The sequence below is a fragment of the Erithacus rubecula genome, assembly GCF_903797595.1.
Source record: "Erithacus rubecula genome assembly, chromosome: 5".
In the NCBI taxonomy this organism is placed as follows: domain Eukaryota; kingdom Metazoa; phylum Chordata; class Aves; order Passeriformes; family Muscicapidae; genus Erithacus; species Erithacus rubecula.
The window spans coordinates 1,430,852-1,440,341 of NC_136687.1; the positions used below are offsets into that span (position 1 = coordinate 1,430,852).

The 9,490-nt window shown below is 51.2% G+C and overlaps 1 long non-coding RNA gene across 1 annotated transcript; it reads left to right on the forward strand.

The window, feature by feature from the left end:
- Window positions 1-710: 710 nt before the first annotated feature.
- LOC306802814 lies at window positions 711-2,507 on the forward strand. The gene is made up of 2 exons (XR_013774478.1): window positions 711-1,995; window positions 2,028-2,507. It is a non-coding gene; the product is annotated as an uncharacterized lncRNA (long non-coding RNA).
- Window positions 2,508-9,490: the final 6,983 nt, after the last annotated feature.

Consider the following 9,490-nt stretch of genomic DNA (forward strand, 5'->3'; position numbering starts at 1 on the left):
GATGCTCCCAGCCTGACACCCCGCCTAAACTGCTTAGCACATGTGGTGTAATCCAGGGCCGGAGCGTGGAGAGATCATTAGCTAATTTGCATCTGCTGATTTGCATTTGTTAATTTGCATTTGTTAATTTGCATTTGCTGGTTTGCATTTGTTAGTGTTCCTTGATAGCAGAGCCCAGAGCTTCACGCCTTGTCCCGGGGATTGGCACCGAGAATTTTGGGCAATTAGGGGGTCACATAACCTGAGTTGTCACCACTTGTGTCCTTCCATCTCTGGCTGAAGCTCCAAAGAAGGACTTTCCCATAAAATGATGGAATTTGGGTGGGAAGGGGCCTTAAATCTCATTTCATTCACCCCTGCCCTGGGCAGGGACACTTTCACTATCCAGGCTGCTCCAAGCCCCATCCAGCCTGGCCTCAGACACTTCCAGGGATCCAGGGGCAGCCACAAAATTTGGATATTTGCAAATGAGGGATGAAGAAGGTTTAAAGAAATCTATAAATGCCAGGGCCTGATTAATTTCAGGGTGGGATTGATGCTGTTTGACAAAATCCCATAGAACCATGGAATTATAGAACCATGGAGTGGTTTGGGTTGGAAGGGACCTTAAAGATTATCTTGTTCCAAACCCCAGCCATGGGCAGGGACACCTCCCACTGTCCCAAGTTGTTCCAAGCCCTGTCCAGCCTGGCCTTGGGCACTGCCAAACATTCCTTGGAGTCAGGGCACAGCTCAAGGAGGGCAAAGGTTTGGAAGGGTTGTATGGAGTCCTCAAGGTTGTTGTCAATAAATCACATTTGTCTGCTCAATCTCATCCCTGCAGGTGTCCAAGGCCAGGCTGGAACAATCTGGGATTGCTGTCCCTGCCCATGGCAGGGATGGGACAAGATGGGAATTAAATCCCCTCCAGCCCAAGCCCTTCTGTAATGCCAGTGTCCCTCCCCTCAGCACTGGGGATAACCCAGCAGCCCTGATTTGTTCTCCATGCTGACTCCAGCCCTGGAGCTGGCTCATCCCTGAGAGCAGGAACAGCTCAGATCCCATCCTGGGGCTGCTCTCCAGCTGCTCCATCTTTCCCTTTGGGATTCAGCTGCAGCCAGAGGTGCTGACAGTGCTGCTGTCACCCTGCTGGCACCTGACACAGCACAACCCTGCTGTTGTTCCAGCCCTGCTGACCAGCTGCTGTGGTTTCAAATCCCAGAGATGGACTGACACAGCAGATACACAGAAAAACACACATCATCATCATCTCATCATCATCATCAGGCCTTTGGGATCCTTAGGAATCTGCCAGATGGCTCCTGCTCCTGTGCAGTTCCAGGTTTCTTTAGAAGGATTACACGTGGTTTTCTTTGGAAGTTTCGTTTTCAAGCACTGGACAGATCCTGACTCATTTCATTTTGTAATTTGAGCAGCTCTGAGGGGCTGCAACTCTCACCAGCCCAGCAGTGGGTGAGGTGCACTGTCCCAAGCCGTGTCCCCAAGGTCTGGAGAGCAGGAGGATGGCACAGGGGCAGGACAGGGAGCTCAGCTGTGGTGCCAGCTCAAGGACCCACTCAAGGAGAGTGGGAAAGGCACAGGTCAGCTCTCCTGGGCTGCTGGATCATTCTCCAGAGATGCTGCATGTCTTTGTCTTCTTTTTCCCCTTGCTAATTTTCCCTGCTGTCATTATTTGCCTGACTGGCAGAAAGGATTCACACTGAGTTAGCAGAAGTATATTCACATGCACACTCATCCCAGAGAGCTGCCACTCACCAGCATGCCAAGATATTTTGGGTAAATTGAAATGGAATAGAATAAAGCCAGAATGCAAAGCAAACTGCTTGTGCAGACAGCACAAAGCACCAGTGATGTTTGCAAAGGACCTTGGTATTCTCTGCTAAAAGGTTGATTATGCCAGAAAAATCATCCAGCCTGCTGTCCAAAGAGCCTGAGCTCCACTTCTAATCTCTGAGGAGCTTCACAAACAGCCAGGTCAGCCCAGCTGTTTGTCCTGTTCTTAAAACCCACCCAGGGAACAGCCCCAGGCTCTGGAGCTGTGGCCATTGGAGTGAGCTGACACATCCCTCAGCCTGGGGGGCTCCTCTCCATGTGGAAGAGCAGAAAAGGAAAAATTCCAGCACAAAAACACCCCCCAAAAAATCTCATGGAGCTCTTGCAGTGAGGATATGGGGTCACCCCACATTTCACATGCCCAGGGATCATCTGTAGCAAGGACCAGGGGAACCCTCCCTCTCAGACCAAGCTCTGCTTCCCCGCCCTCCCTCCCAAGCCCAGCCCCTGTGTCTGCTCCAGACAATAATCTTGGGCAGAAATGTGGCAGGAGGATCCTCTCCAGAGGGTTTGACTCCTGCCAGGAGTTCCTGTTGCTCTCCCAACCACCAGAGCTCAACGGGGAACATCAAACCTTGAGTTTGTTGGAGCCTGTTCTGAGCCAAGGCCAGCAAAAAAAAAAAAAAAAAAAAAAAAAAAAAAAAAAAAAAAAAAAAAAAAAAAAAAGAGTAAAAGGAGTTTTTCTTCCTCTGCAAGACTCAAAGGAGGCTGTCAGGAACCACATCCCTCTTCTTCACCTCTGGATATTGAAATTGGCACCTTCTTAAGATGTCCAGACACCTCCTGTGAGGAAAAATCCCACACTGAGTGAAATGGTTGCAGCTGGGCTCCCATGGCTTTTCCCCTGCCAAGAGCTTTAAATAAAAACGTGTTTTTCACATAAAAAGGGCAGGGATCCATCAGGATGGGAATGACCTGTGCAGCCACAGGATCCAAGAGGTTCCTTATGTAAAGGGGAGATTTTTCAGCATTTCTGGAAGCTGATCATGACAGGAGGGTGGCAGGGCAGATCCCAGGGGGACAGAGGGAGGCTCCAGGTGCATTCAGAGCAAAGGCTCTGCTGGAGGCTGAGATGTCTCTGCTTCACTCTCCCTCCCTCTCCACCTTCCTGGGAGAGTGTCTGGGTGTGCCAGCAGCTGGGAAAACATTTTTGCCAACATTCAGGCACCTTATTAAATCCTATTGAGAAACACGAGCTGGAGGCAGCACTGGGGATGGAGAAGGAAGGACACCAGCAGGGACAGGGGCTCCCCAGTGTGAGGGACACCAGCAGGTCCCAGTAAGGAACAGGATTTCCCCACTATGGGGGACACCAGCAGCCCCTCCCAGAGCTGTCACTGCTGTCCTGGGCTCTGCAGAGCTTGCTGAGCTGAGCCAAGCACAATTCACTGCCTTCCCAGCTCTGCCTGACATTTGCCAGAGGAGATTTCCATCCCCAGGTGCTGTTGGCCCAGCTGGGGCAGCAATTCCTGCCTCTCCTGAATCCAGGATTGTTCACATCTGCACAGCCTGCATGCTGGTGGGGATATAAGTGAGCAGAGCCAGACAAATATTATCAGGAAGCATCTCATTTGGAAAAAAAACAAACTAAAAAACACCAGGATCCACCCCCTCTATCCACCCCCAATATTAGAATATTTAGGGATGTTTTTAATAAAGCTGCAGAGGGTGTTGACTCTGATTAATTTCAGGGTGGGGCTGATGCTGTTGGACAAAATCCCATAGAACCATGGAATCCTAGAACCATGGGGTGGTTTGGGTTGGAAGGGACCTTAAAGATCATCTTGTTCCAAATCCTGCCATGGGCAGGGACACCTCCCACTGTCCCAGGCTGCTCCAAACCCCATCCAGCCTGGCCTTGGGCACTGCCAGGGATCCAGGGCAGCCACAGCTGTGCCAGGGCCTCCCCACCTCACAGGGAATAATTCCTTCCCAATATCCCACCTAACCCTGCCAGATTGAAGCCATTTCATCATCCCCACCCTTCTTTCATGGCATCAGTTTGGGGTTTATTCTGAATTATTGAGGAGCCCCAAGCTGTGGGAAAGCAGGGATTTCCCATCACTCAGCACCTCAGCTTTTATCCATCATCCCTGGGCAAGACCCAGGGAAAGGCTGAGCTCAGGGCACCCAACAATGCCATGGACTCCAACACCTGCTTTCCTTTGGAAATGGGCTAAAAAAAAGCAAAATAAACCATGTCTGTCTTCAGCCATCCCAAAAATATCACTGGTTTGTGGTGAGGAATCAGGGTCCAGCAGCACACAGGACATGGAAAAAAAAATTATCTCCTTGAACCCCTTTGTGACTGGGATGGGATGGGATGGGATGGGATGGGATGGGATGGGATGGGATGGGATGGGATGGGATGGGATGGGATGGGATGGGATGGGATGGGATGGGATGGGTGAGGTTGCACATGACAGCAAGTTCCAGCTGTCCCAGCAGATCTGACAATCCCCACCTGGTGCTCCCCAGAATAATTTGTGGTGATTTGGCCCCTCTGGAAAAGAGGGATGGGGCCTCTCCTCTGCCTCCACCCCTGTGTGGGGCCCCTCTGATGTTTTGTCCCAAACACAGGCCCTAATCAGGGATCCTGCAGTGTCTAATTAGGGCTGGTGACAAAGCCCCCCCACCCTGGGATGATTTCATCCCAGGCCAGGTGTTGGGGGACAGGTGCCAGCTCTACTCTCACACTGCCAAACTGCTCTTGGCATCCCTAAAATCCCTCAGCAGGCTCTGGGAAGGATAAATCCAGCCATGGGATCCACTCTTTCCCCTCTTCTCTCACTATCCAGGAGCTGGTTGCCACCTCCTGACTGTTCTGAAGCCCCTTTTTGGGGAGCTGCATCTGTACCCCACCCAAAACAGGGTGGGATTGTCCCAGACAAGACTCAATTCCCACTCCTGCTGCTTCCTCCCTCCAGGAAACAAAAGGCAGGAGGAATTCGCCTCGTTCCCACCTGGCACTGAGGCCAGAAATACCCAGAATTTGGGAGAAGGTGAAAATGGGATCTGGTAAAATCCCCCAAAAGGGGGTGAGGAATGAGACCAGATCTCACAGGACACTCCAAAGCAGCTGCTGGCTTGGAAATGTGACAAATCTGGATGTCCAAGGAGACCTGGGACAGAAATCCACCCTTTTCCAATGGGATGGAGCTGATACTTCACCAAAAGTGGGGTTGTGACGGTATCAGCTGATTTTTTCATCCACTGGGAGTGGATGGGAGGGAGTGGCTCAGTCAGGAGTTTTATGGCTTTGGATGAGGATGGTATTTCCACCTTTTCAAGGGAAAAACTGAAGGTGGGTGTGACAGCAGCGTGGGTACAACTCATCCTCTCCATGGGGAGAAAACAAAAGTGAGAGTGAGCAAAGGATAAAATCTGGGGAGCAGGAAAAGACCAAACAGGAGCAGCCACTGGAGGGAAAGGGCCATAATTCAGGCATGGTCAGGGGATTATTGTCCCATGACTGTGTTTGCTCCATGTGAAGGGACAATTCCAGGAGCTCCTGGTGGCACAAGGATCCCTGATCTCCTGGTGTGTTGGGTTGGAGTGTCCAGCAATGTGTGTTCTGTCCCATCTGCTGACCCGGCTGGGGCAGTGCCCCTGATCTCCTGGCACATATTCTCTGCTCATGGGCCATCTTTAAACCAGCTGGGCAATCATCTTTATCTTCCCACAGCCCATCCTCCCTCCAGCAGATATCTCCTGTTCATGGCCACTGAGTCCCAGGGCATGGCTGATAAAATTCCATCATCCCACTGGGAGATGCTCCAGCCAGGGCAGGAGCCAAGCCTTTCCTACCCAGAGAAAAACTGAGATTTGGAACACCAGAGCAGCCTTTCCACTGGATTCCAGAGGAAAGCCAGACCCTTCCACATCATCCCTGGAGCTTCAGAGGAAACTGCACCTTCTCCAGGAGCACTGCTCCAGCTGAGCCACATCTGCCCCTGCAGGAGGATGCAGCACCATGGAATGGGACTGTGCCACCACCCTGACTGACTGACTGTGCCAGCTTGGATTCTGACTCTGGCAGGGTTGGGATTGTTCTGTGTAATACTGCATTTCTATTTTAATTTTCCTAGTAAAGAACTGTTATTCCTAATTCCCATATCTTTGCCTGAGACCCCCTTAATTTCAAAATTATAATAATAATTTGTAGGGAGGGGATTTACATTCTCCATTTCAAAGAGAAGCTCCTGCCTTTTTTGGCAGGCACCTGTGCTTCAAACCAGGACACCTGGGCATGGTGGGGTGGAGGCCCAGAGGTGGCCAGAGGTGCAGGGACATCAGCAGTGGTGGCATTTCTTAGGAAGCTGCAGGACAACAACCTTGCAGTTCAGCTGGAGGAGTGGAAATCTTTCCCCATGGCCTTGCCCAAAAGGCTCTCCTTTAATGAGAGGCTCTGCATGGAAAGCAAATTTCTTCTCCCAAGCATTTGCTTTTCTTTGGAGCAAACTCCATCAGTTTCCATCCAAGCTACTTTTACAAATTTTGCAGCACTCACTGGGTGTGATTTCCCAACAGCAGGGAAACTGAGGCACAGAGCAGGATGTGACAAAGGATGTGGAGGGACCTGCCCAGGACAGCCCAAAGGAGGAACTCTGGTAACTCTTACTCCTAAACCATTGCAATTGATTGTAGAACCATGGAATCACAAATTGGTTTGGGTTGGAAGGGACCTCAGAGACCATCTCATTCCACCCCCTCCCACTACCCCAAGCTGCTCCAAGCCCCATCCAGCCTGGCCTGGGACACTTCCAGGGATCCAGGGGCAGCCACAGCTTCTCTGGGCACCCTGTGCCAGGGCTCAGCCCCCTCATAGGGAGGAATTTCTCCCCAATATCCCATCCAACCCTTCCCTCTGGCCATTCAAACCATTCCCCTTGTCCTCTCATTCCAGACCCATATCCAAAGTCTCTCTCCAGCTCTCTTACAGCCCTTTCAGGTGCTGAAGGTGCTGAAAGGTTTCCCTGGAGCCTCCTCTTCTCCAGGATGGACAATCCCACTTGGGGCTCCATTTTCTCCCTGCTGAGCAGATCTCTGCTCTCCACCTCCTACAAAAGGTGCTGGGTTCCTGATCCCTCCTCAACTCCTGGGATTGGCATTTCCCTTTTAGGAAGGAAGATTTGTGGGCCAGAGGGCAAGAAAAAACCCACAAATCTCATTTATTTATCACCTCTCACTATAATTAACCCCTTCTCACCTAATTAGCCGGAATGAGCACTCACAGCCCGGGGCAGGGACTCTGCAGGAGGAGGGCAGAGGTGTTTCCTGCATTTCCACACATTTCCCTCCCCTGCCCATCCTGCTGCTCCTGGGTGTCCCTGCACTGGGCTGACCCCGATAATTCAGAGTTCTCATTGCTGCCCTGGCCACCCCTGTGATGCAACTGAGGCTTGCACAACCTTTCCAGCTGCAGGAATGAATCTTTCAAATAGAAGCACAAGGGGAAAAAAATAAAAAGAAGTAAAAATCAGGAAGCACAGAGGGCAGGCTGAGGGTGCAGGTCTGTGTGAGACAGGCTCTGTGAACCCACTGTGGGGCTGCCCTGCTGCTCTCTCCAGGCTCCAGCCTGGGATAAGCCTCCCCCCAGTCCCCTGCCTGTGGAGGAGGTGCAGTGAGCTGATCTTTGAGGTCTCTTCCAGCCCAGGCCTCGCTGGAATTCCATGAGCTGGTGCCTGCAGGAGGGACAGTGCTGCCCCAGTCGTTTCCTGGGATTGTCTCCCTGTTCCTCCTCCAGACCCAGCAGATCTATGGATAAACTCTTGGATGGGAGGAGCAGGTGAGGGTCACTCCTGGACATGGGAGTGGGAAGGATCCTAGGGGAACTTTACCCCCCAAAAAGGGCTCAAATCTCAATGCAGCACATCCTATGGATCACCCAGCTAATGCTGCATCTTGCACAGTGTCCAATCTCTGAGAGCAAGAGGGAAGAGGGGAACAAAAACCCTGCCAGTGTGCAGTGATTATCCACAGCCTCCAGCAACTTCAAATTCAGACAATTCCTAAGGAAAAGTCATAGAATGATCCAAGAATCACGGGAAGGTTTTGGTTGGAAAAAACCTTAAAGCTCATCCAGTCCCACCCCTGCCATGGGCAGGGACTCCTCCCACCAGCCCAGGCTGCTCCAAGCCATGTCCAGCCTGGTCTTGGACATTTCCAGAGATGGAGCAGCCACAGCTTCTCTGGGCACCCTGTGCCAGGGCCTCACCACCCTCCCAGGAACAATTCCTTCCCAAAATCCCATCTAACCCTGCCCTCTGGCAGTTTATCCATCCCCCTTTATCCTTGCCCATGTAAAAAGTTGCTCTCCCTCTTTCACAAGCCAGAAGTCAAATTTTTGTGAGAGCCTTTTGGGATTATCAGGTGCTAAACTCTTGGGATCGTGTCAGTATTTTATATTTGCAGCACCCCCGAGCAGTAATTCCCTGTTTAGCTGCACAGGTGATGGGAGCAGCTCTCTGCTCTGTCTGACCTGTCCTACCCAAGTGTCACTTGCTTGCTCATTTATCCCCAGTTCTGTGTCCGTGTCCTTTTTCCAGCCACCCTTAACTTTACAATTAATTTCAATCCCATTCCGATGCTCCTCTGTCACCCCTCCAACAGGAGCCATCACCTCTCTGCCCCTTCCCTCTACAAACTCTCCCAAAAAACTCCTAACGAGGGGTGATCAGGATGAACCAAAACCCATCAGAGCATTCCCGAGGGGGAAAACTGGGAGACCCCAGGCAGCACGTGGGCATCCCTCTGATCCCTTACGTAACCACTGGCACATTTTATTGTTGTTTGTTTTTCTTTCCCGACTTTTTATTTGTGCTCTTCTCCCGCTGGCCGCTCCCAAAGCCGCTTAGAGCAGTGCTAAACCCCGGCTTAGCTCTGCTCCTGAGTGACTCACTGAGCACTTTCCTTGCAAGAAAAAGCCTCCCCCCTCCTCCCAGCATCCCAAAAGGATGAGGCTGGCTCTGCCACTCCCTTCTCCATGTGCTCACCCAGCCCCTCTGGTACTGAATGGCTTTTTTCCCCCCTCTTGCTGTACCAAATTCAGAATTTTTGTGGTTTCTCCCCCTGTGTGGTGAGTCTGGTTTGGGACCTGCTGCCCATGAGATGCTCAGGTGGCCTCCTCAAAGGGTTGGCCAAGGTGTCAGAAACAACAGCTTGCCAAATTCCCCCCCTCCCAAAAAAAAACCAACTCAAACTTGCAGAGGTACACAGCAGCTCAGGCTGAGGGTGGGAATGGGTGTGCAGGAGACACTGAAGTCCTTTACAAAGTCCTGGATGTTTTTCTGATGTAGTCTCATCTTGCCAGTGAATTTTTCATAAATCATATTGTGTCCTGCTCTTGCTTTGTGCAACATTGTCCTCTAAAACCTTTGTTGTGTTATTTGTGTGCAAATGATGCACACACACACGTTTTCTGTGAAATCCCACCTGCTAAACTCCCCTTGCTGAGGCAGATCAGGAGTTTTGGGGTCTCACTGAAACCTCTTTGCTCTAAAGCGTGGCTGTGTAGAAGCCTTGGTCTATCCAGGCCTTTCTTTTCTATGCTTGTGTCTTTTTTGAAAAGCAAATGAATTTTCATGGGCCCTGGAACAAAAGCAGTACCTGAGCTTTGTATCTTCTCCAGAAGAGCCTGACCAGTTTGCTGCTGGGA